Source organism: Podarcis muralis, chromosome 16, assembly GCF_964188315.1.
Source record: "Podarcis muralis chromosome 16, rPodMur119.hap1.1, whole genome shotgun sequence".
Lineage (NCBI taxonomy): Eukaryota > Metazoa > Chordata > Lepidosauria > Squamata > Lacertidae > Podarcis > Podarcis muralis.
Window position 1 is genome coordinate 18191261 of NC_135670.1, and position 27325 is coordinate 18218585.

Genomic DNA, 27325 nt, shown 5'->3' on the forward strand with positions numbered 1-27325 from the left:
GAACAATGGGTGTTCTAGTCCAAGAACATCTGGAGGGCACCACATTGCCTACTCCATTGAAATGAATGGGCATGGCTAAGGTGGCTCCATTCATTTCCGTGGGTTCACTCTGAGTAAGGCTTGGTTGAAAACAACTCAAGCTGGCTTAAAACACAGCTGGGTCATTTGTTTTCTCAATTTGGAGCCAAGCTGGTTTGGGGGAAAGTGCATTAAAATGCAATATTTCACAAGAAATGTCAGGATAGATATGGATTGTGGCTCGTGTTGCGCGCACACCGCTTCCCTTACCAGCAGCTAGGAGCGCATTGAGTGCAGACTTGAATGAGTGTGTATACTGTACACAGCTTAGTCTCCACTCCAAATTGGGCAAGGACTATTTGTGTTTGTGGTTGTCTCATGAATTGTCTGAATGGTTTGCCAAAAGCCTCTGTGTGGCAGATCACCGTTGGGTTTGGGGGCCGCAGGAAATGTCAGCAAGCTCTTGGGGCAGACTGTGGGATAGGTGCTTCTCTTATCAAGGCACACCCTTCATTCTCTTGGAGGATTCCCTGGACTTAGCAAGTTCTATCTTCAGTAGAACCAAACTATGTTTGCTGCTCTGCTGGTTGGAGAGGAGAACATTCTGTTCTGAAGTGCCCACCTATGACCACTTATACTCAAGCCGAACCCTTTTCCATCCAGGGGTGCATCTGATTTAACAAACTGCTTGCTGAATTTGCGCCCGTTCTGACCTTCATTGTCTCCGTTTTAGATTTTTCCTACGCAGCCTTTTCTGTGTTGGCTCAAATAGTCGATTCGGGTGTGGTGGAGGAATTATGCGATTATATATTTTTTCCACTCCGCTCATCCTAAATTTCTGCAACTGGAATAAATGGTGCACATTGGGCAGATTGCGCCACACGCTTAGTTACTGTGCGTTGGCTGCATTTTTGTGGTGGGCCCGGGGGTGGGGAATGCATCTCCTCCACGTTTCTTAGGCATGTGCTGGAGAATGTGAGTTCAGACTTGCAGAGAAACAGGGTGTGCAGAGGGGAAGACCTGGTGGTCATAGCAAAGGAGCAGGAACTATAGCGAGTAGCAGTCTGTTGTCCCGTCCCCGTCCCCCCGCCGCTTCCTCACCACCTCTAGTTTCTAAATAGTTTTTTGTGTTCTCTCAGTGCTGAGTTGTTGTATTTTTTGGTGTGGTTTTTTTTTTGCTCTTGAACCAGGAGGACTAGGAACTTCAAAACTCAACATGGTTTTTTGTTTTAAAGGAACCAAGGTGCAGCTGTAGTAACTGTGTTCTGCCATGCATGGTTTGATAGTGCTGTGCTTGCATGCTGAACAACTGTACCCTCTTTCCTCCTGCCTTCCCTGCCAGTATTCGGCTTCAGGAGGTAACTGAACTCTGATAGGCAGCAGGGAGTGTGGAGGCTACAGCAGCCTTATGCCAAAGTCTGCAGGCCAGTCTCGTTTTCCTACAGCTTTTGGCTTTGCTGTGGCTTCCTAGCCTTCTCTGCTGCGAAGCCTTAGAAGTGAGGGCGGGGGGGGGGGGGGTGAGTCGTTGGGTCCTTTCTGAGTAAATTGCAGAGTCCCTTTCCCAGAAATAATGCCTTTTGCAGATGCCGCCTGCATGCAGCTCAGTTTTATATTTAACCTCCATGTGTCCCATTGCAGATCCCGCTTTAGATAACTTTGTGCTCATCTCAATGGCAATGCGAGCCTGTCTCCATTTAGATCCTGGGTCTGTTGTGCTATGTGTGGCAGAATCATTTTAAAAGGCTGCAGCACTAGGTGCTGAGCGGCTGTTCTTTATGTGGGCATTTTTTTGAGGGGGGGGAGAGGCTGCATTCCCCCCCCACTTGTAAGTACTCCATAAAGCACTTCAAAAAACAAGCCTGAACATAAGTTTCATAAATGCATGCATGTAGCATACTAGGATAAAGTTGCAGATTACCCAAGATAACCTCCCCCAGCCTGTTTCACCCTCCAGATGTTTTGGACAACAACTCCCATCAGCCCCAGTCAGTGCAGCCATTGCAGCACCGATGGGAGTTGTAGTTCCAGACGTCTGGAGGACGCCAGCTGGGGAAGGCGGGTGAATCTGCCTTGCCTCAGATTACCTCTGAAGTACTCGGATGAACTTCCCAGGTTGTGACTCAAGCTCCCTGGGTGGCCTTGCAGCCCAGACCCACATGCGTAATTTTCACATCTAAGCCCCATTTATTTCAGAGGGGTTTGCTCCCAGCTGTCTGTGCTCAGTGTTGCAGCCTTAGTTGGTCTTTAGCTTGGTCCCTCATCTGCCAATTTGGGATGATAGGCCAATATTTCTATCTGATAAGGCTGTGGTGCAGGTTACTAAAACAATGTCTGCAAAGCATTTTACAGATTTGAAATGCACTGTGTGAATGACAACTGAAATAATAATAATAATAGTAGTAGTAGTAGTAGTCGGAGACTGGGCAAGGAATGGTTTGCAGTTAATTCCACCCAAGTTGCTGCAGCGCAAGGGTTTTTGTTGGCTTGTTTGCCTGCATAAACCCATGCTTTCTGGCCAAGCTTTTATAAAGACCTGCCTGGTCATCTGGTGTTGATTCCTGATCACCCCAAGTGAGCTGTAGGACTTAATATCCCTTACTGCAGAGCTTCCAAACTTTTCATGTTGGTGACACGCATTTTAGACATGCATCATTTCGCCACACAGTAATTCAGTTTTACTAGCAAAGCAGAGGTTAAACTAACCCCTTTCCATCCCCGGGAGAAGCACAGGGAGCTACATGTGCACTTGAGACACAGGAGGTAGGGACATTACAGGTGTGTCTTTTATTCTTCTCTGCCCCCAACCTGGTTGAAGATTCATCGGCATTGGTATGCTGCAGCTGATATGATTCATACTGCAAACCTCAGATTATGGCTTGATGGCAGTTTGGTGTGTTCATGGGGTGTCTAACCACAGTTGCCACTTCTTTAATATGCCCCTGTGCTTAACTACAATTTAATGCAAAAAGAAATGGTTGTTGTCAACTGCAGTTGTATGTTCTGTAGCTTTGCTTCTCTTCTGTAGGAGTAGACAAACTCAGAGCAGCAGGAAATAATTTTGGAAGTCCCGTCTAGCTGCCAGGTGTCTGTTTTGTCAGCCATTGTGCTGTGCCCCAGAAGCAGGCAGGCTTTGCAGCCCACGCGTCGGGTCTTGACAACCGTGTGCTTTGTGCCACAAACAGCAGCACATGGGGCCCTTTTGCGCCTCCTCCCGTGGGGCGCCGGCTACCTGTCTTTCTGTTTTTGCAAGGCTGGTTGCAAAAGGTTTTCCTTTGCAATTAACCTGTTTGCCTGCCTGCCTCGTCCGACAGCTCGGCAATAGCGGTTGCCAGGGGAGGCAGCAAATGTTTTGAGACTGCAAACAAGAGGCAGTGTGAGTCAGCCGAAGGGAAACTACAATCGTAATTTATTGATTTCGAAGGACAAATAGAAATTCCCTGGTGGAGCGGGGGGGGGGGGGGAGAGCTAGACATTGCGTGGGGGTGAGGCAGCTGGAGGGCCCCGCCTGTGGTCGGAAGCAAAGTCCTCTACCTTGCAAGCTGTTCCCCTTTTAGTGGTAGCTTTACAAAGATCAAAGCACGCTGCGTGACGAAGTCTCCCCATCCGTAACAATTGTTTCCCCTTTGAATATATCGCTCGCATTGGAGTCTCTAGAATTCTTGATTCACCAGCTTTCAGTTCCTTTCCATTTATGCCTTCCACTTTGATGTTTGGTGAATAATAATAATAATAATAATATCATCACAGTTTTGCATTGCACTTGCCCTGTCTCAGGAATGGATTTTCTCTTTTTGACTAGCCTGTGGATCCCCCTCGGGGTGACTTTTTAGTAGTTAGGGTGCCTTACTTGCATTGCATGCTAGGCCCCACAGAGTGCAACGGGGCATACAAGTAGGCATTCAATAATATCCAGGAGTACATTAATCTGGAGGCTGGGTGGAAACAGCCACTCAGTATCTCTGCCACCCAGACTCGGCTTGCACCCTGGCAAGGCAACTATCAGCCTTGTGCAGCTGGATTTCTTCTCTTAACCGTTGTCCAAGACTCTTGTTTGAAAGCAGAGAGGCAAACAAATGGTTCCCGCGGGTAGGAAGCTGGGTAGGATGTGGTCTGTCTCTTCGAGGGTGGTGTGCCCCTAGTTTCTGATGCTTTTGTTAGCTTTCTCCAGCTTATCATTGTGACCATGAGAACCAGAAGCGAATACATCAGGACTTGGCGACAAGCACGTATTCTGGCATTCTCCATCAAGTAGCTGAGTGGAGAGGAGCCCACTTTAATTTTTCTTCCCTTTTTGCCACTGCCAAATCAGTTGGCTCTTGGGGGTCTGCATCAGGCCTCCCTCCTGGGTGAGAGGTTAGCCACCCTTGCCATAATCAATAGCCCATCGTAACTTTGATCATGTTGAAATACCCACCTGTGCCTGGGCACAAATGGGAGACATTCGTCCCAATTAGAGTGCGGTGGCAGATACACAGCGGATCATGCTAGTTTTCAACCTTTAATTTTTGACTCAGTAAAAAAAATGAGCTTCTTTGCAGCTCTTCCCTATAACAGCAGATAGTCTTCCCAACTCTCTTGCTTACCTTAACACCACAATGCACCACACACAGCCTCCCACCCATTCCAGAGATCTTCCCTGTGGCCACACTGATCTTCAGCTTCCTTAAAGTAATTCTTACCCCAGCAACATTTCTTGAATGACCCTTCCCCTTTGGCAACATCAACATTCAGGCAGAATAGCCCCCTTGAGTAGTGGCTGGCGAAGGAGGTAACCAGGACTCCCAAACAGGCCAGTACAAGTTATATCTTGGTGAACCGCTCGCTGCCAGAGTTCTTGGTTGCCTAGAGAGTCAGACCGGCAGCTCAGTTGCTTAGAGCGTGGTACTGATAACGCCAAGGTTGCAGGTTCGATTCCCATACGGGAATCCCATATGGGTTGCATATTCCTGCATTGTAGTAAGTGGACTAGATGATTCTCGGGGTCCCTTCTAACTCCACAATTCTGTGATCTATGATCTGTGTTGGAGGACTGTGTTTTTTGAGGACTTTTGGGGCACGTCCAGGTATGAGCTACAAGAAAGGAACACAAGGAAGCTCCAAACAGCCATAGGCTGAGTTGTCATTAAACAGCCTGGAGAGAGGCCAGAGTGGCTGAGCAGGTTTGCTGCAGCAACAAAGCCCCTGTGGTTCTAAAGGAGCTTTGTAGTTAACTTGGTGGGGAGCAAAAATTTGTTCATGTATGCTCAGAGGCACTTTTTCTTTGTTGGCATGCTCTATGCCTTGAGCCCTAACACTTGAATCAGGTTCCAGGCTCCCCTTAAATCTTAGGGCCATGTGCACTGTACTTTGAATGCCTTGTTCTATTTGGTCCAAAGGCCCAGCCTTCTGTTTCCAGCAGTGGTTAGCCAGAAGCGTCCAGGGAGCTTATATGCTGGGCATAAAAGGGTGTGTGGCTTCCTCTTGTCTATCCCCAGCATCTGATATCCAGGTATATTGTGCTCATATTATAACCTCTTGCTTGCTCACCTGTGGTGAGTAAGGATTGTTTCCAGGTGAGCAGGCAAGGAAGTTTTACTAAACCTGATGAAGCTGGCTGCTCCTCAACTCCTGCCCCTGTTTTCAGGCTGTCAATTTGCCAGAAATGCCTTATGTTGGTATGGGTGGGCAGTGATACTGAAATAAATTGGCTTTGTATGTAAGTCAGACTTTGACTCTTACCACCAATTGCTGTTTATCAGACCCTCCCCTATGTGGCTTTGTTTGTTCAGCATGATGTATGGAATGGCCTGAAGCTGGGTGGTAGAATACAAGTTTTCCATGGATCAGCTGGGTCTCAAAACAGAAGTGGAACATAGGAAACTTCCTCATGCAGAGTCAGATCATTGATCCATCTAGCTCAGGGTTTCCCAAACTTGGGTCGCTAGCTGTTTTTGGACTACAACTCCCATAATCCCCAGCTTGCAGGACCAGTGGTCAGGGATGATGGGAACTGTAGTCCAAAAACAGCTGGAGATCCTGATCTAGCTCATTGTTGTCTACACTGACTGGGTAGTGGCGCTCCAGGGTTTCCAACAGGGCTCTGTCACAGCCCTACCTGGAGATGCCAGGGATCAAACCTGGGACATGCAGACCACCGGAAAGCCATCATTGCTGCTGTCAGCCAGAATAGACAATTCCAGGCATGGTGGGCCACTGGCCAGACCTGATAAGAGGCACCTTCTTCTGTTTGTCTTGGTTGCATGTGTCACCTTTTTGCAAAATTCTACCTGGAACGTGCGACATTCTTTAAAATGCAATTACCTGTAACAGATGTAAAAAGCGCAGGAAAGGCCCCATAGCTTGTGGTTTGTGGGCATGGGTGAGTGTCGCCATTCTACAGGGAAGCTGATCAATGCAAGATGCACCCCTTCCCCTCTTGGGTATCTGTAGCAGGTTAGAGCAACACTGAATAAATTTGAATCATGCCCTGCGTGTACAAAGTTGCATTTGTCTTTGCAAGTACCCTGCAAAGAGTTTAGGACTGGAGTGCATGATTTGGACAAGGCTGTCAGGATTGGAACCGGCATCTCTATGTGCTACTCTTGGATTCTAATCTCCTCCCTGCAGTAAGAGTGAATGGGTTTTATGTGCTACGTACTCTGCCTTCCTAAAAACCTCACCGGGATGCATGTTAAAAGCCAGGCAGTAAGGGAGCCTGGAAAAGTATGAAAGCTAGGCAGCAGGGGAGCCTGGTAAAGGCATGGCACTTCAAGTCTTATGCCAGTCCCCAGGCAGAAATGGCTACAGATCTTTGACATGGCACAGACAAAGCCAGGGCAGCCCTGCACCCCTCACGTGTGCCTAACGGGTGAGGCTTCCCATCAGCCCCTGCTCTCGGCATCTTCTAGTGGGCCAATGGGAACTAGGGATGCTGCTGTGGAAGCTCTGGATTGGCCACTCCATAGAAACCAGCCAGCGGTTTGGATTTGAAAGGGCGGAGCACATGCTTGGCACTCTGTGCCAGAACCGTTTCTGACTCATGGCTGTGGCCAACGCCCTTCTGCTCCGGCAAGAAGCGTTTATTCCAAGGATTTGGGATTCTTGGTGGCTTGTTGCTGGCAATCCAAGATCCTGCCTGTTCACGTGCCGTTTTTAAGCAAGGCGGGTTGGTGGTGTTGTGTGTGTTCCCTCCAGTGCCCCTTCTGGCGCCTCCTTCCTCAGAGAGGCGAAACGTGACATTCAGCCATAACGATGGGCTTGGCAAAATCTCTTTCCTGGCAGTTTGAATCCATAATCCAATGCCTTGAGTGCATTCTGGGGCAAACATGGCTGGTCATGGGTGGGGGAATTCAGCCGCTGAAAACCAAATCCTGTGGGAAGGAATGGTTCCCCTATGCAAAACTTTGGTTTGGATTGTGCATTTCCTTCCCTCTTATATGCCAGGAACCTTGACAAAATATCATCCCACCATCACCATGCCACAATTTTCGGAAGCTCCTGTTTGTGTCTCTTGTTTACCTTCCCTCACAAAGCCTTGATGCTGCCTGTTTATTTTCATGCCAAGAATAAATTCCTCGAAGCACTTAACTTGCCACCTTTTCATCCCTGAGGTTTCTCTGAGCCCAGGGCCCTGTTCTCTTCCTTTATACTGTATAGACAATAGAATGAGGCTGCATGTGTGCCATCGGGCCAAGGCATCACTCACAGGAGCCCTTCTCAGGTAGCTTCACCTGCCGCAGTTTCAGAACTTGCTCCCCCCCAGGTTCTGTTACACCACTGGCAGCAAAGGGCCATAGCTCTGTGGTAGAACATCAGCTTCGCATGCAGAAGGCCCCTGGTTTAATTCCCAAGATCTCCAGGTAGGTCTATGAGAGATCCCAGTCAGAAAACCTGGAAAGTGAATGTCTGTTTAATTTAACAATGGATCCAGTTTGCGCTTTGCTGAGAACTGCTGCTCCGAGACAAGGAACATGATAGTACGTAACGTCTACAATTGGTATCAATATCTGCCCATGAGTTGTTAAAATAACACCTCTATGTGATATTAGACACATGGAATGAATGGGAAGAAGCAAGGGAGGTCTAGGAAGTTCCTTTGAATTATACAAGAAAAGAAAGAAAAAGCACCCTTGGGAGGCTGTAACTTTGACTGGAAGAGCGGTAGGGTGAGGGCGATGCTTAATTTTTTATCCGATTGGCTGCTGTTCTGCTCATTCCTTCAGCCCTTCTTCCACATGCCAGGGTTTCAGATGCATATTTTAGCCCTAAGCATTCAGCTGGAGCCCTGCAGGGGCACAAGCAGCCAGCGTAGGGGGCTAGATCTTGGGGCATGAAGGAACTGTGAGGAGAGGGTTAAGCAGCCCCTCCCCTGCTCTGCCTCCTGTTTGATGCTGCTCTTCATTTAATAATTCACCAAAGCCATTAAGAATTCATTGTGACGCATTTGGGTGCCATGGCACTGCTTGCCCCTGAGTTACAGTGGTTCTGTAGCAAGTGTAATATGTAGTCTGCGTCCTCCCAATACAGTCAATAAAATTTATTAGCTGGTACAGGAGCTACATTATTTTAAAAAGTTAACCTCCTGAATGCCCCCTTCTCCCACACATAGACAAAATCAGGGTAGTTATTTGCCCATGACAAATAGCAGGAAACGAGGAAACCAACCTTTTACTAACAATAATAGAGTAGTAGTAATAGTAGTAGTAATAAATAAAATATACAAAATAAAAAAGCAGTTTGTAGCTCTCCCAGTCCTTGCCTGAGCAGCTTCCTCGATGGCTTTTGGGTGGGGCTCTTGTTCAGATCCTAATTGATTCCTTCTGCTTTCTTCCCCTTGCATCCAAAACCACACTTTGGAACAGCCAGTTCTTTACCAGGGATCTGCTGCCCTCACGTTTCAGCGGGTGAAGAGGAGAGAGGGGCCCGGGGTGGGAGTGTAGAGAGAGCTTTCTTGTGTTTCCTGACTCCTCCATTCTTCAAAGCTGTGCCTATTTACCTTCTCAGAGAGACAGAAATGTCCGAGTGCAATTCTGGAGATCCTTTCTCATTGCCCCTTTGGGTTGCATCCACACTTACTAAGTTTTGCAGAATGTGGATCTTTAATATGTCATCCTCACTCTAAAAAAATATTAATCCCAGCATGGGAAGGTAGCTCAGACCATAGCCAACGAGTCCCTTATTTTGACTCCGTAATTCCAGAAGGTCATTGATTATTCTCCATCTTCTCTGTGGCCCTGAGAACAGAACGGTTGTTTTGGTTTCTGAGAGTCCCAGCTCCTTATTAAAGCCAAGATTGCAGTTCTCATTATAAAGGTGTGAATGCATTCAGACCGTTCTCCCTGGAAGAATAAATGTTGGAGGAGACAGGCTCGCCAGCATTATCTCGGGGCAGGTTTCCTCCCATCGTGGTACCCTCATCTTTATCTCTCTTTATCTGGAGAGAAGAACAGAGAGCTGGTGGAATACCATCCACTGCATATCATGAGATTTTGCTCCCACCTGCACAGAGAAACTTCCTGAGACCTCTGCTGAGTTTCGAAAAGTTTGTTTTTAAAAAGCTTCCAGCCTTTTTTGTTGTTTGGAAATGCTTGGAAGCACGCCATGAGTAGTTTGCAAAAGCCTGAAAGTGTTGTGAAGTGACAGCAGCTGCTTTTGTGTCACATTTCTGCTACCTGCAACAGATTTCCCCCATAATTAACGTGACACTGAATTTGGAGGTTGGCATATGTGTGCGGAAGCCTGGGAGAAGAAGCTCATCCCTCTGGGATGTTTTGCAGCCTGCAAGGAGCTGGGCCCGAGACTCGCACTGTTGGCCAGCCCTTCCAGGTAATCGTGCCTCCAGCTGCTTCTTTGTTTGAATGGCTTGTGGGTCTGTTCTGCTCAGGAGGCTTAATAGGATGGGGAGCCAGCATTATAATGGATGACAGCTTTCCCCAACCTCACATGCACCCCTAAATGTTTTGGACCTCAACTCCCATCAGCCTCAGCCAGCCTGGCTGTCCTTGTTGCGTTTGCTGGGAGTTGCAGTCCAGAACATCTGGCAGGGGACACAGGTCCCCCAATCTCTTCTATAATGGGACACATACTACTAGGACCCGGGAGACGAGGGGTCAAATCGCTGCATCTCAGCCTAACCTACCTTGCAGGCTTACTCTGGGTATTAATTGAGGAAGGGGGAGAACCATGAATGCCACCTTGAGCTCCTTGGAGAAAAAAGTGGGATACAAATGCAACACATAATAATAGCACATTGTGGGTGCTGCCAAGCAGGACATGCTGTGTCAATAGGTTGGTCTCTTGGCACCTAGAACTAAAAAGGTACACTGCCTCTGGGCAAGGAGGTTCTACTCATGGTGAATGGTGGCTTCCCTACTTGGAGCAGAAGGTAGCCATTCCTAAGACAGTGTAGGCTATGTAAGGGAAAATGCAGGAAGACCAGTTTTCACCCCCACCCCACCCCAATATCTGCATCCTTTCAAAGGCAACAGAAATGTTGCATTACCTATTTCAGAGCTTTTGCCATTCCTGCCCCAAACTGATGTGATTCTCCCCCCCCCCCCGCCGTCTGTGGCGAACACAAGACGTTGCCTTATATGGAGTCAAACCAAGTGTCCAACTAGCTCAGTAAGGGCCATGCTGACTCTCCAGGGGACCTCCCCAGTGTTACCTGGGGCTTGAACCCAGGACTTCTTGCATTCCAAAAGCTTTATAGGAGTTTACAGAGCTCTCTCTCCCTTTGGGGTGATTTCTTCCCCTGTGTGACGCATGGGACAAGCATGCTTCCTTCCCGCAGAAACGGACTCTGCTCTCTTGCTGGGTTTGAATGAGCCAATTGGCTACGAGAGGCTTTCTTGCAGAAGTTTGAGCTCTCGGAGCGTGTTGATTTTTCTTTTTCTTTTTCCACATTGGAAAGCTCTTAAGGAGCGGTCTGGCTCGTGCAGAGTTGTGCAGATGAACTGTCTCATTTCTCCAAGGAGCCTGGTGTCCACACCATACCTGAAAAGCACCTTTAAAGCACCCGGCTTCCCCCAAGTAATCTTGGCAACTGTACTTTGCTAAAGGTGCTGGGAGCTGCAAACTACAGTTCCCAGGTATCTTTGAAGGCAGCTGTGTATGGTGTTATGGATGTCACCTAAGACAACCAAATGTAGTCTGGCGCAGTGTTCAAAACTCCCATTGTTCTAGGCGCATTTTGCAACGGGAAATTTCATTAGCGCGAGCCATTTCTGAGCTCTGGGCACAGTACTGCGCCTAAGATTTCTGATTAAAACTGCAGAGTGGAAGGAAAGGACGGACTTTTTCTGCCTCACCACTTCCAGCTACAGTACTCTCTGAAGACTGGAGAAGAGACCCTCTTAAGAATATTTGGGGTGAGTGGGAGGGGAAGGCTAGAGCATGTGAAAAAATGAGCATAATATTTTAGCTGCAGTTCATTCATTTTCAGCTTTGTATTTTGGTTATTGGGGGGGGGGGAGTGCACCTAGTCATTCCGTTGTTTCGCCCATAACCCTAGAATTAAGGTGCCATTTATCTCCTAGCTTTCATATCTCAGTTTCTAGTACTGGTCTGGTGTTGAGATGCAAAGGTGGTGGTGTTGAAAGTCTGCTGCATTAAAACCTGCATTAAGCAGTTTTAAAAGAAGTGGGAGGTTAAACGATCTTGGCAGAGCCTCCAGAGTCCGTGACAAGGGAGAGAAGGTGGCGATGGTAAACTGAGCAGAGAAATTCTGCAGGAAGCAGCAATGCCACCACAGGTGAGTGTTTTCAGTCTCTCCTTGACATTGTCACCATATATATTTGAAGCACCTTGATACCATTTTAAAACAGCTATGGCTTCCTTCCCAGAATCCTGGGAGCTGTAGTTTGCCAAGAGGTGTTTAAAGACCCCTGTTTCCCTCATAGTTATGGTTCCTGGAGTTCCTTGTGAAGAGAATTCCTGTTAAACTGTTAAACTACTCTGGGAGTACTACTCTTCCAAACAACTCCTAGCACCCTTAGCAAACTCCAGCTCCCAGAATTCTTTGGGGGAAGCTGTGTTTAAAGTGGCATTACAGTGCTTTTAAATTTTTATTATTTTATTTTGACAAAGTAATAATCATTCCATTGTAACTATCCAACCTCCCAAAATGTCAACACCTCTTGCAATGGTTTGACCCTTTTCCATTTTAACAGTACAAATTCCACAAACACCTTCCATATCTCCTCAATCATTTCTCCTGCATATTCCCCAACTTACCTTAATGGCCCATGTTAATTTATCATTAATAGCTATATCCCACACCTCTTTATAGCATTCTTCCATTCTATATTCTGCTTGCCCCTTCCACTTCCTAGCTATAATAATTTGTGCAAGCTGTCAATAAATTTGCGAGCAAGTCCTTCATAGCCTGCGAATCTTCCACCCCATCATAAATTGATAATGCTATCTCTAGACTTTCGGTCAGCTTTAATCCAGTTTCTGTTATTTCCTTAAACACCCTTTGCCAGAAAAATTGTACATGTTTATACCCCACCACATGTGAGCATAATTCCTGGTTTCCTGGCATCCCCTCCAACATAACACTGATTATTCCTTGTTTATTTGATTTAATCTGACTGGTGTTAAATACCACTTCCAAACTAATTTATAATAATTTTCTTCTTATAGACAACATTTTCAATGTACGATTCTCCCATATTTCTCCCCAGCTTTGACTATATCTGCCCTGTTGTCTCCTTTTCCCACACCTCTTTCAGTTGATCTTCTTGATCCTCCATTTCTACTAATGTTCTATAAATTTCACTGGTTTCGCACCATACATTTAAAAGGGGAAACAGTGCTTTAAATATATGGTGTGAATGTGACCTAATGGCAGGAGCAGGTAGCCCAGGCACAGGTTGTTTGCTTCAAGATCTAGGCCTTTGTCTCTACACAGACACACTTCTCAGCAGTTGAGGTCCTTTCAGGAGACAAGGGAGCGAGTGAGGAGAAGGAAGCAATGTTGGTTGTGTGTGTGTGTGTGTGTGTGTGTGTGTGAAATTGTTGGCTTCTGGCTATGTAAGGGGGGTGTTATATATCCACAGTGGGCATGTTTCAATTGGCAGGATGTGAGTCAGAGCAACAGATTATCCCGCACAGCTCTGAAGATTTGGTTGGGGATGAGGACTTGGCTCATTTTCTCGGGGAGGGGGGTGGGAGAAGAGGGTGGCAATGGCAGGCCTGTGATTAGAGGGACAGAGTATAGAGCAGGCATAGGCAAACTCGGCCCTCCAGATGTTTTGGGACTACAACTCCCATCACCCCTGACCACTGGTCCTGTTAGCTAGGGATGATGGGAGTTGTAGTCCCAAAATATCTGGAGGGCCGAGTTTGCCTATGCCTGGTATAGAGGCTCGGGTGGAGGGAGGGAGGGTGGAGAGAGAATTTTGCTTCCTCCCACTTTCTTTTGCCAAGTGCTTACTTCAACACCCTTTTACCAACATACTCAAATGGAACATCCATGTATAAGAGCAGTATTTCCAGAGAACCAGCTGTTAGTTCTCTGTTGGGACTGGGTTTCATGAAGCCAGGTTGCTTGTAGGACTGAGTGCCACTTGAGCAGCTGATCTGACCACAGGTTTGTGTGTTTGTGTGGTTTGTTCCATGTGTGTGCTGCTTGCTGCGTGAGGAGTCTCCGGTGACTTACAAAATAAGGGTTCAGGGTCTCCCACAGCTTCCACCTGCAAGCACAGGATTCGGCATCTCAAAAGCACCTTGGCTTTCCTCCAAAGAGCAAGATTTCTAGGATGCGGCTTTGCTCAAAAACTTCTGAGTAAGGTCTGGTGGGAGATTGTAGGGCTGCCTTGCTGCCTTCTCTGCTCCTCAACTCCCAGCCCATGACTAGCCAGGCAGATTTTTGCAGAATGAGCAGGTGATGTGCAGGACCAGATGGCATCCCCCTTCCACACCTACCTCATTCCTGCTACTGGCACTGGCAGCTGAAGCATAAGCACATAGGAGCTTGCTGGATCAGGCCACTGGCCCATCTAGTCCAGCATTCTGTTCCCAAAGCAGCCAACCAGATGCAGGACCTGAGCAAAAGAGCATTCTCCTCCACTCTCTGCCTCATTCCAGGACCGGCCCTGGTGAATTCCGTCATTTGCATAATTTTTGCAGGTTGCGGAATTCTGCTTTCCTTGATGGGGCGTCTGGATGGTTCAAAGCTCTTGCTAATGCAGCATCTCTTGCTAATGCACCAGGCCAGAAAGTTCTTCTAATCTGCAAGGGAGCTGGCAGTGCATCTCCCACCTGCCTTATGATGGGTGGAGGGGCTATCAGTCCTCAGATCTCAACTCCCACTGTGTTTATTTCAAAGTAGCTGCAGAGAGACTCTCTGATAGCAACTGGAGCCTCCTCCCCTTGCCCAGCTGCTTTGAAGTTTTAAAACACACACGCACACACACACACACACACACACACACACACACACACACCCTCCCTCCCTCCCTGTTGGGAGAGCTGACCTCCTGCACTAGGGTTGTTTCAACACCCAGACTGACTTGTTCTCTGGTTGTGCTTTCTTCAACTTGGTGGAACCATGCTCTTGACAGTCAAGATTGAGCTGTGTGAGCAAGTGGCCTATTATGGAACTATGTGGACAAATACCTTTGCCTTGATCTGCTAAGATAAAAAAGGCCTTTCCCCAAGCATTCTTCTCCATTTTGCACAGTCTGTGCTTCTGTCTGTCTTTCATCCATAGCCTACATGCCTCTTGCATTCAGTCTACCCAAATCCCAGCAGCAGCAGAAGGGTTTTTAAATGACTTGTAGATCTTGAGCTATCCACCTGTCCCACAATTGCTGCTTCTCTTTCTCCTCCTTCAATGGGTCCCTTGTGTCAGCCGGAACAACCGGCTGCTTTCCTTCTTTCTCTTCTCCTTCGCAGCTGTGGCAACTTTGGAATGCACCAACTTGTGTCCTAGTGAGGGTTTCTGTGTCTCTGGTGGTAGCTCCAACCTTGGGAATCCAGGGGTGGAATCTCCTAGATAGGGAGTGGAACGTTGTTGGGAGTGGAAGGTACTACACCAGGGCAGAGCATGGACAAGGTGGGTACCCCAGGGTGCAGCCCAGATGGTTCATGAGGAAAGAGAGTGACTAGCAAAGCTCTCAAGCCAGGCAGAAAAACAGAGTGCCCTCGTGGTTTCTCACTTTGCCTGGCAATTTTAGTCCTCCTGAGACATGGAGGAAGGCAGTAAGACCCTTGAAAGCACAGGTCAAAATCTTGACACCTGGCTAGATCACATTATTTGGGGCTGTGGAAGTTTCCTGACTGAAACTCAACTGAGACTGCTTCTAGTGTTGCCCAGTTCCACATGGGAGGCAAGTGCTGTAGCTATGGAGGGGTAGCCATTTATATATATTTTTTGCCCTGGGTGAAGCCTCCAGAGGGGTGCCGTTGAGTCTCCCAGCCTGCGTGTGTGTGGTGTGGTGTGTGTGTATGCAAATGTGCAAACAGAGTCTTTGACCCTGGTGAAATAAAGCCTAGTTTTGCCCCTAATGGACACACAGCTGTGCAACCCCCCCATCACCCTGTGTTCTGCCCATACTATAAGGATGGGGAACCTTGGACCCAGGTGACAAATGTGGCCTCCAGCCTTTCTATCTGGCCCTCAGGACTCTCCCTTGGCCACATACCCTCCTGAACCACGGCCCTCACTTTGCAACCGGTATGATTACACCCGACTTCAATGTGTCCTTGAACTCTGACACTGCATCTTGCTTGTTTGGGCGGAGGAGGAAACAGAAGTGTCTTTGAAAGTGTGTAATAAAACCTATCCTACTGTTCAAATTCACATCGGTTGCCCTGCCTACTTTTGCCTCTGGCCCCACCCACTCACATGTGGCCTCTGGAAGGTTGCAATTAAGGGAACGTGGCCTTAGAACGTGTCTGATTCCGTGCTCTTTTTCAGATAGCTTTGAGCTGGTATACTTTTCAAAAAGGCAATGTTAAAAGGCAGCGACTTCTCCCTGGAAAGGAAGGGATTGCTTTCTCTGGCCTCCGCTGCTTACTTCCTCCAGCGTGGTCAGGAGCCAAAGCGGCCGCCGGCCTGGACATGTGATCCGACACCCATGAATGCCACTTTGGGGAGTGGCTCTCTTGGCAGTGAGGCTGGGGAACCGGGCTGCCTACCCAGCAGCAAAGCTCTGCGCTGCCACGTTGGGCCAGCTGCCAATCTGGCTCAGTTGCGTCTGAAACCGTTGCTTTGTGCATCCACATTTTGTTTTGCACCAAAGATGGGAAGGGGGAAGGGACTCAGATTTGGTACTGAAAAGAGACTTCGCCAAATGCATGCAAGCTCAGAATGCATGCAGTTAGTGCATGGCAGGGACAACCTATAGCCTTCTGAACGTTGCTAGACTCCGACTTTTCATAATCCTTGACTGTTGTCCATGCTAGCTGGGTATGGTTGGTGTTGGCATCCGAAACAAACCAATAGCCACAAAGCTGAGACAGTGCAGGGGAAGCAAAACAACAACCACTGGAGTTCCCTTCTCTCTCCCCCCCCCCCCCGCCTGGGAGTTCAAGTCCAACAATACCTGGAGGGCTGCAGGTCCCTGAGCTAACATCTTTCATTAGGTACTTGCAATACAGCTGTTTATAGATAACTACACCAATTACACTGGCATGTGGATAAGAGGAAAAGAGCTACATGAGTCCCGAAGCTTTTCCTTGCCATCAGTGGCTACGTTCTCCCTCCACTTTGGGAAGCAGTGTTGTTGTGCTTGGGTTCTGCTTGTGGATGTCCCATTGGGGACATCTGGTTGGCCACTGAGAACAGGGTGCAGGACTAGATGGGGCCCCCTTTGGCCAGATCCAGCAGCCAGTTCTTCTTAAGCCACAGTTGTTGAGCCATGTGAACCAGGAGGGAATTGCCCTCTGGTCCCTGGCCTTGAGTGTGTGGAGTCTTCCCAAGATCTTTCTGAAAGTTTAGACTTCCTTGCGGATTAGACCTTGACTCTTGTGTGGGCTGAACCAGTTCCTTTGTCTACCCAGACCATCCTTAGCTATCTTGGGGGATGCTTAAGAGGTGTGCACAGTTTTTACAAGTACTTTCTGCCTTGCCCCCCACCCTCTAGCTCCTGCAAGCTTGATGAAATAATCAACACACATGAGTAAAGCTGCATGTTTTGATAGCTGATTAATCCAAAGTTATAAGTGAGCGTGACCCCATTTTTATATTTTAAATTGTATTAGGACTTATAAAGAAAAAAATACAAAACTTACTATCAAATCTCTTGTCCCTTTTTGTGTCCAAACTAAGACTTTGGTCTAAATACAATAAAAACATAAAGAGTGAGTAATAAAGAAGAAGAAATAGAAAAGAGGTTAAAAGAGAGAAAATAAAATTCAGAAGGTAGGGGGACTTCCCATTTTTCGTCCGTCCACTATATATAAACAATATTCACTTCATTCACTCCAATATAACACCCACATCATTTTTAGATACTGAGGGCAAACTTTATTCATATAAAGAAACTGCCTTCTACTGACTCAGACCATTGGGCCATCTAGCTGAGTATTGCCTACACGGACTGGCAGCTGCACTCCAGGGTCTCAGGCAGGGAGGCTTTCCCAGCAGCACCTGGCAATGCCAGAGACTGAGCCAGGGACCGTCTGCAGAGAAAGTATGCAGCCCACTACTGAGTGATCGGTTGAGGGGCATATTAAAAATGTCCTATCCTTCTAGCACAAAGAGGTAACTTAGACCACATTCGCACCATAAATTTAACGTGCTGCGTTACCATTTTAAAGTTAGGTCTCCTTCCCCCCCCCATAAAAATTATAATACTGTGAAGTATAGCGTGTTATGGGTGCAAAGAGTTGTTGTCCCCCTCCCAGAGCTGCAATTCCCAGAGTTCCCTGGGAAGAGGGATGGATTGTTAAACCACTCTAGGAATTGTATCTCTGCAAGAGGAATAACAACTCTGAACACCATTAACAAATTACACTTCCCAGGATTTTGAGGGGAGAAGCAATGACTGTTTAAAGTGATAGAGAGCTTTAAATGTATGGTGCAAATGTAGCCTTAAAAAGGACGAAATGGTCTCACTTCCTTTAATACCTAGAAAGCACCTGCATTTGGGTTTTTGCTAACGAGCACATTTATGGAAATGGAATCGATCTGATTGGGAAAGAGTCGGGGAACACAGTTCGGTTAGAAATGTCCTTGTTAAGCCCCGTGATTGTCAGATGTGGGCAAGAGGAAGGAAGGTGTCCTTTCTGGCATGGTGGGTATTAATAGAACCAATAAAAACATATTGTGAAGAACCGGCAACGGACCAACGTGGGGGAACGCAGCCAGGTTGGTCTGCTCTCGCCTGTCTCTTGAGCATGTGCCAGAGCTTTGTGCCAACCAGCAAGAAAACTCTGCTCTGTTTACAGTCTCCAGCAGAAGGCCAGCCCCAAATTCTTGCAACGTGGCAAAGTGCCCGCCACACCCTGGGGACAGCCCCCCTCCAGGAAAGAGGCTCCCACACACTGGGTGCCGTGCCAGCTGCAGATGGTGGCACGCCTTGGCGTGGAAAGAGGGTCGCCCACAAGGCTGAGGAAGAAAGGGCCAGCAAGGTGACCTTTCTGACTTGAGCGAGAGCCAGCTCTTTTTGCAGCAAGATCAAGGAACCAGCATTGTGCTCCTGAAAATATTTTCCGCGTCTCTCACTTTCCTGAGAAGTTGGATGTTTGGTTGTCATGTGGGCAGGAGCTATTTATGCAGTGCCCTTGCGAGAGGATAATCACCTGAGTCACATGACATTTTCACAACACAGTGTTTAAGCATGTGCAGAGTGTTCTCGGAACGTCACCGCTGTGGTGGTGCGAGGTCTCCCTGCTGCCTTCCAAAAGAGATAGGAGGGCAATAAACAATAACACTGGCCATGATATTTTTACGTGAAAATGAGAAAAAATAAACCTGGGTCCACCCACCTCTGCCTTCAATGGTGATCAGGCAGATTCTTCTTTAATACTTTCAAGCTGGGCATGAAGGCAATGGTTTGACCGCATTTTATATCCTCAGTATCTATATTCTGAACGTCTGTTATTCAGAGGTAAACAGCTCTTGAGCATGGAGGTTTAGTTAATGGCTAATGGGATGCCTGTCAACCATCTCTCCTTAATGAATTTGCCTAATCCTGTTCTAAATTTATGCCCACCATTTCTGGCAGCTGCCCATATGGCAATTCTGGGCACATGGCTGTTCCTATTTCTGACCCAGGCAGCGGAGCAGTGGTCTTTCCAGCCCTCAGTGCCACGTCAATCAATCCCACTGCAGCCAACATCTCCCCCTTTTAAAGGGGTGGTGACTCATTCATCCCAAAACCTAGCCAAAAGCTGCCTTCTGTTGCAGCTGCCAGGCTTCTTTCTCTGCTTGCAAAGCTCACCCAGCTCCCTCTGCCTCATGCAAAACAGAACCAGCGCTCTCTTTGGCCTGCACTGTAAATAATTATCCGGGGTTTCTATCTGCAAGCCAAAATAATAAAAAGCTGTCTTCTGTTGTGCCTAGGCTGGGTGAGGCAGATCTGTTCAAACAGAGGCCTCACAATACCTCCTATTATATCTTGGAGCAGAATAGATTTCAGCTGCTGGGAGGGTGGATTCAAAAGCCTTACCCAGCCTGGCGGAGAAGCTTTCGGGACCCTTTGAACTGTGCCATTGAGCGGAGGAGTGGAAAGGAGGGTTCACATTACAGGCTGGTGTGTACTACACCTTACTGAGTCAGGCAGTTGGAGATGCCAGCAGGAACTGGTAACCTGGAATTTTCTGCATGCAAAGCGTGCCCTCTGTGGCTCTTCTCCAATAGCACATGAGCCTGTACTAGGCTTAAATTGTAGCATTGGTTCATCTAACACAGTATTCTCACCTCCAGCTTCTCTCAACCCGGTGCCCTCTTGTTCTGGACTGCAACTCTCATCAGCCCTAGCCAGCATTGGACTCCAGGCCCCGACAACTGGCCTGGCTTAGTAGTCTAGAGAACATCTGGATGGCACCAGGCTGAATGAGGCTGGTCTACTCTGTCGTTCAGACAGAAGGGGCACCCCAGCTCTGCCATATGCAAACTTTGTAGGTGCCACAGCTGCATGCAAAGTGTATGGCTCTGCTTGTGAGCTATGGTGCCCATGCAAATATTAGTAAGCAAATATTCTGCCCATAAAGTTCAATATTTTACTTTGTTTTGAATATTCAGGTTGCTGAGGTGTGTATGTGTGTTTGCAGAAAGTGAGATTTATTTTACTTTGGCTAGGGAGTGGGAAAATCCCTGGGTAGGTCTATCAATTTACTAGCGCAGTAAAAATTACCAATAGCTATTATCTGCAAGAGCTTTGAACCTTTGTTGAAAGGCAGTCTGCCTCTCGATTACCTGGTTGCCAAGGGTACAGAAGTGGGGTAGCTGTTGCTGCCGTGCCATGCTTGAGAGCGCCCCAGAAGGAATCTGGCTTCAGGATGCTGGGAGAGATGGGACTTTGCATTGTTCTAGCAAGGTGGCCTTTACATTATGAGGAGTGTCAGTGCACCGCTGGTAAGAGATGTGGAGTGTAAAAATGTGACTTGAGGCGACAGAGTTTGATAGCCAAGGGAAGCGGCTTGAATGTTGGTTTCTGAAATGAGTGTCGGATATTGTACTTTGATGGCTCAGTTAAGGAACATTTTGTGAAGCTGGCAGCATGCACGCATGTGTAAGTTGACAGCAACCTACTGCCTTGATTGCTCCCATATACCCGTGTTAGTGACTTGGAGCCAACCTTTTAAAAAGCCTCTTTGTTGGGTTGCTTGGACGTGAGTGACACTGAGGGCCTGTTCCCAGGTCTTTGCACTGTGCCGACCTAGACCCCCTCTGACTGTTTAGGGCTAGGACTCCCATCAGCCCCAGCGAGTGCATATGTATGATGGGAGTTGCAGCCCAAGACAACTGTGCTGGCCCGGGACTCATGGGAATTGCTGTCCAAAACATCTGGAGGGCACCAGGTGAGCAAAGGCTGCGTCACCCTCCTCAGCCAGAGAGCCTTTCGTTGACTTCTGGGCAGGAATTATTCTAGGCCTACAACTTGATACTGGCTTTGAAGAATATGCCGAACCTCTCCAGCTTGCAGGGGCCATTTTGGATGCAAGGCTTTTGCAAAACCTGAGCTGGCACCCTGAGGTTGTGTAGAGGCTCTCTTGCGAATCCAGGGTATCGTGGATTCCACTGGGAAAGTTCTGAAAGTGGCAGGGTTGGCAATGGGAGGGACGGAGCATGTGTACACAGGCTGTAAGCCATGTGAATTGTGGGCAGGTTGGCAAGCAAGGGCAGCTGCTGTTTCCTCCCTGTTTTGGCAAGGACGTTGGGAAGTTACCGGCTCCTTTGCTAGCAAGGGAAGAGTGTGTGTGTGTGTGTGTGTGTGTGTGTGTGTGTGGTGGCAGGGCGGGGCCAGAGCCCAAGGCCTTCGTCTCTCACCAAGTGGCACACACACTCTCCAGTCTGCTGATTTTCATTTGCTTCCTTGAAGTGAACAGAGAACCCCATTGATCTCATGGCATCTTGGAAGACTGGGGGGGGGGGCATGTCCCGAGATGGCGTCTGACCCAGATCAGCTAGGAACGAGCTGGAATTGTGCAACGGCTCTGCACAGTAGCAGAACTGGCCCTCCCTCGCTTCAACCTCTAGAAGCCTGCACTCATTGCAACAGATGGGGAGCAGTGGGGATTTTGAGTTGCATCTGAGTTGGCTTTCCCGAGGGCATGTCTGTAGAGGGCTCTCCCCACTTCCTATGGGCAGTATGCACCCATTCCCAAACTTACTTGATCCCTGGCGTGAGATCCTTTTGTCACAACAACCCTGTGCTGGGTAGGTTTGGCTGTAAAGGAGTACCAGCCCCAAGGCCACCTTGTGAGGGATTTTTCATGTCACCATTTTCTAAATAAACAAGCAATTTGGTGGGTTGTTTGTTACATAGGCGCTCTCCCTCTCTACTTATCCCTTTTGAGCTTCATGGATCAAAAGGCACCTGGCTCTGGGTCTCAAGTGTCAAAGAGGCTGTTGCCATACGTGGTTCGCTACATTAAACTCCCCGAAAGTCCCCAACTTTTGCGAAGAACCAGACTTGGATGAGGCTGCCTTCCAGCAAGTGTGGGGCAGCCCTCCGGACGTTGTGGGGTTCCCAGTTCCCACCAGCCCCTGGAGCAGCATGACCCACGGTCGGGGACGGCGGGAGTTGCAATGCAACAGGTTCCCCCATCCTTGCACCCAGGAGACGACTTTACAGAGGCGCGCGCTGTGAGCGGCGGCGGCGGCCCGGGGCCTCTCGCATCCAGCTGCGGTTTCGGAGGCTTGTCACTGCGGCCGCGCGGGTTTGGGGCGCCTTTCGAACCGGAAAAAGAGCGACCGCCCGGCGCCTCGAGGGAGTGTGCGCAGCGGCGAGCTCCGCTTCGCGGTGCCTCTTTGCGCTATGGGGCCAGGGAGGCCTGCGGGCCTGCTTCGGCGTTGGCGTTTGGGCTGGAGGGCTGCCTGTCTGGCTGCTTTACTCAGCCGAAAGGAATGTCCCTCGCCTGCCTCCCAGCAGTTGCGTTTTTCGTGCTGGCACCGAGGTTTCCTGCGACGCAAAGCTGCTCAACTTTCTCTCTCTCTCTTACACAAAAAGCAGAGAGAGAGATCACTCGGCCTCGTTTTCTTGTGTGCGTAAAAGAAAGAAAGGAAAACTCCAAACTGGCATTTCGCTCAGACGGCTCGCGGCCTCCCAATGTCTGCTTAATGGCCATGGTTTGGCGCGCGCAAAAGGCCGTCCGTCCCTTTGAGTCATTTCTTCCCGAGGCGTCATTGCGCGGGGGCCGGAGAGCGCCTCGAGTCCCGTGTCCCTTCCCGGCCCCGCTCGCGCCATCTGCGGCGTTGCCAGGGCCAGGCCGGCCCGACTTCCATTTGCGGACGGAGCGGCGGGGATGACTCAGCCCCGCCGGGTGGGGCCGGAACAGAGGCGTTGGCCGGGGAGTGGGAGGCGGGGAGACGATTCCAGCCAAGACTTCGCTTATTGTTCCTTTCCCTCCCTCAATGTACTATTTAATATCGCGTTTCCTGTGCTTGATAAATTGAAGCAAGCCGCAGCTGCACGGATTGCTTGCGCATTTTCTTACAGTAACACTAAAGATTATACGCAGACGGTGTTATATTGTTATACTTGTATATATATTTACAGGCCTCCTAGTTTTCAGCAAAAGAGCAGGGAATTATTATTTTTAACCCTGGAGCTTCAGGCGTCTCCTCTCGCCCTCTAAACGGATTCCGTGTGATCCGCAGGATTCGTACAAGAATCTAGTATTCTTTCTTTATTTTTGGCGGGGCGGGGAAGCTTCTAGTCCTCATTAAAATTGAGACTGTTTTGCAAATGTGAGGAGGGGCACCCTTTAAAGATTAGAAACGAACAGACAAAGGCGCTTAGTTACGCATGAGTATATTGGCTTGTGTTGCAAGACAACAGTTTAATCTAGTTTAGTGTATCCACCATGTGCTGTGTCTGCTGTTCATGAAAATGGCATGCGACTAAAACAAGTCACTAGTCTGCAGACCTCCCTTATTCCCTTTTCTGGCTTGAAAGCAAACCATGGCAAGTTGTCAAAATACAGGCAGTGTTCTGTCGCAGCACAGGTGGAGGCATCCGAGGCTAAAACTTCCTAAAGAGACTTGTGAAACTTTTACAGTGGTACCTCGGGTTACATACACTTCAGGTTACATATGCTTCAGGTTACAGACTCCACTAACCCAGAAATAGTGCTTCAGGATGAGAACAGAAATCGTGCTCTGCTGGCGTGGCAGCAGCAGGAGGACCCATTAGCTAAAGTGGTGCTTCAGGTTAAGAACAGTTGCAGGTTAAGTACGGACCTCCGGAACGAATTAAGTATTTAACCTGAGGTACCACTGTAAAAGTTGCTCTCGTTTTTGGCACTGCAAAAACCCATTTAAATTTGGGTTTGTTTCCTGCTGTGACCTCTGGGTGCAAGACCCCTCTTTGCCTGTGCTTTTGATCAGCTGAAGATGAAGCTTCTATCTATGAATAGATCTGTGCTGCTTTTATTTGTGAGGGATTGCTTGTTGCACATCAGATCTTTGAATTTAGCCCCTCCCCCTTTTAAACTTTTGCCTAATTCTCCACCTCCACCTCCTTAATCTTCAATGAAAACAGCAGAATTTTTTTATTTTTATTTTTTTGCTTCCCTCCCTTTCTTGAGGGTTCAGGGGCTCCACATGCAATTGGAAATCTGGAAGGTGAGAGCCGCAAATCCCCTTTTTCTGGGGCCTTTTGGGCGTGGCCCTTGCTGTATCAGTGGCAGCAAACATCGTTTCTCGCCTTCAATAGGGCCACGCCCTCAATCCTGAATCCTGTCCAGCTGGCTCTGACAGAAGGCTGGTGGCGCTTGCTCACGTTTCTGTCCCACGCGGCACATCCCTGGTGGCTTGGCAGTGGTGCCCTTGGTACCGAAAAAGAATGGGTGAGTCAGAGCCACTCGGATGGGCCTGGGTCGCAACCGCTTCTCTCCAGAAACAACAGGATCTCCCATGCCCTGTCCCTTTCCTGCTTTTGATGGGATTCTTTTCCAGAGACACCACCAGGGATGTCAAAAGCCCAAACTCTGCCAGCTCTCCTTCCCTTTTGATTCAATTTTATGTGCTTGTTCCTGGCAAGTGTTTTGTTCCAATCCACGCATCCCACCCCCTCCTCCGTCATATCCCTGCCGTGCCAAAAAAGGTGTTTGCTCATGGAGCAACTTGCACCAGAAGGCACTGTGGCCCCCCTGCAGCAAAAATTCTGTTAGCAGAACCTGGTGCCGGATTGTACCTCCTGTGTAACATCTGACTTTCTGGGACAGAAACAACAACAACAAAAACAACCATTCATAAAGCATCGAAAAATTTCTAAGCACTGGACAAACGTTAAAAACCAAGACAGTTTCTGCCACGCATGAACAATCTAATAGATCTGAACAACACAAAAGGAAAAAGAGTGTGGAGGGAAGAGGGGAGGGAAGCAAATTCAGGTACAGTGGCACCTCGGGTTAAGTACTTAATTCGTTCCCGAGGTCCGTTCTTAACCTGAAACTGTTCTTAACCTGAAGCACCACTTTAGCTAAATGGAGCCTCCTGCTGCTGCCGCGCCGCCAGAGCACGATTTCTGTTCTCACCCTGAAGCAAAGTTCTTAACCTGAGGTAATATTTCTGCATTAGCGCAGTCTGTAGAAGCATATGTAACCTGAAGCGTATGTAAACCAAGGTACCAGTTTAATGGCTATTACACGGTTACATAGTTGAACAATTGGAATGGCTGCTGAGGATATTTAGGAGAGGAGAAATCAAAGGGCACTTGCTTTCAGCTGATTCTACTGGAAGGGGCTTTACTGGGGGTTGTCGGGGGGCTCGAGGATAGATGTTGAAGGGCATGAGTCCAAATGATTGTCTAGTTGGAGGGCTACCTTGGGAAGGGAGATGGCGGAGTCAGCCAGAGTGTCTCTCTAGCCCCCAGTTGCCTGCCAGTGAGTCCCCCATCTTCACACCCGCTATTCCTTCTGCCCCCCACCTCCTGATGGCACCATCGGTGGGCCTGATCTGGCCCAATGGCTGTACGGTTGCTGATCCTTCCTCTGCGTTGCAGCAAAGGAGGTGCAGCTAGAATGAATCAAAAGGCGAGGTGGACGAGGGCTCTCTGCCAAGAGCTTTGCTAGGGTGCTGAGCCTCGAAGACATTTCTGTGCTAACCGGTCAATTGGTTTTTGGCAGCAGGTCTACTGAGTGGCGGGAAGGAAACCCACTGATTGTTTGAGATTAAGCTTGGATGGTCTGTTTGGTGCCAGCTTTATAAACTTAGCCAGGAGGGAAATCTCCCCAACTCAAGAAGAACCTAAAATAGAAACTAGTAGTTTCTCCGCCCGCCTCCCCCCTTTACAATTTGCCTCATGATTAGGAAACTAATGATTTCAATCTCTGTGGCTAAGCTGGGGAGATGCTGTTTCCCTTTTCAGGTCTGGAGGAGAATCCACCTGTTCTGGTGTAGCCACACAAAAGGAAAATGGCTGATTTTTGACTTGTGCTGGAAATGCTTTTGAAGAAATAGAACCGGGGTGGCTGCAGGGGGTCCCCATTTCAGAGAACACACCTCTTGATAGGCAAGCAGTGTAGTTTTGATGCCGATTTAGGAGATAATCCTAATCATGAGGATTAGGAATGCCTCTTGCCTTTTTTGCAAAATGGAACTTAAGGTTCTCTGGCCAGGCAAAATACCGATGTGCTACAAAAACAGAGTTTGCCGTGCTCAGTGGAATCTTGTCTGTGCAAAAAGTCTCGATTTCCTCTGCTGATAAGCAGTGCCTGGTGGCCTTTTGCAACCTGGTTTGTCATTTCTTTGCCTTTTTTTTTTTAAAAAAAAAAAAAGCCAAGCTTGAATGTCGGAGGGGAGCATTCCTGTAGAACTACTGTTCATGCCATATTTGTCCTAGATGCTGACCTGGAATGTTACTTGCGACTAAGAGGAGGAAAATAAACAGAGGAAAGTGAACTGTTGAGAGCGAAGTTATTTTATTTAACTTCTTTAATTTCACTTTTCTTCTTGCTAGTAATGCTGTTGTTTTTGCTCATAAAGTTGAGCTTCAAGGCTGTACTAAGAAATCACATAATACAACAGACCACAGACTGTCTATAAAAGCAATTGTAGATTAATTGGCACCTGTATGAACTTGCATTCAAATAGGGAGCCACTGTGTCTCTGGGATTTCCCTTGGCTCCCGACAAATCCAGCCTGGCCTCCCTCTACATTTTCTGACATGTGACAGGATACATTGCCCAGCAAAACCAAATGCTGTTAGGGTATTCTGTCTTCTCGTCTCCTGTCACCATGCTTTAAAGAAATATCCAGTTTTACACTCTTAAAAGTGCTGCATTGTATTATTTTAATGTACACTCATTCTCCCCTTCTAAAAAAAAGGAGAGTCAGTTATTTAGGCATTGAAAAACTCTTCAGTAGAGGGGGCTTTGTGCTGTTTCCAGCTAAACAGTGCTGTTCGGAGCCTGCTTCTGCTGGTAAAATTCAGAAAGCTGGTTTCCCTGGAAGGCAATCCAGGAGGGAAGTTGGTCTGCCCAGACAAAAGTGTACAGGGATGTGGACTTCCAGAACTAGCCTCTCCGAACTATGCTTGTATTTCATTACATCCTGCATAGAATTGTGTTCTTGCTATTATTTGTCCGGATACAAATACATGCTTCTGTTACCCTGTTTTCTGTTGACAAGCAAGATTTCAGGTTGGGTGTCTCCCTTCCCCAGATCAGACAAGCAGTCTAGTTTGAAGGGAGGAAAATTTTACAG

General features: G+C 48.1%; 1 protein-coding gene across 2 annotated transcripts in view; it reads left to right on the forward strand.

Annotated features, from left to right (window-relative positions):
* LMNA (lamin A/C) overlaps positions 1–27325 on the forward strand; it is a 44748-nt gene that overhangs the window by 1376 nt on the left and 16047 nt on the right. The window lies entirely within an intron of this gene.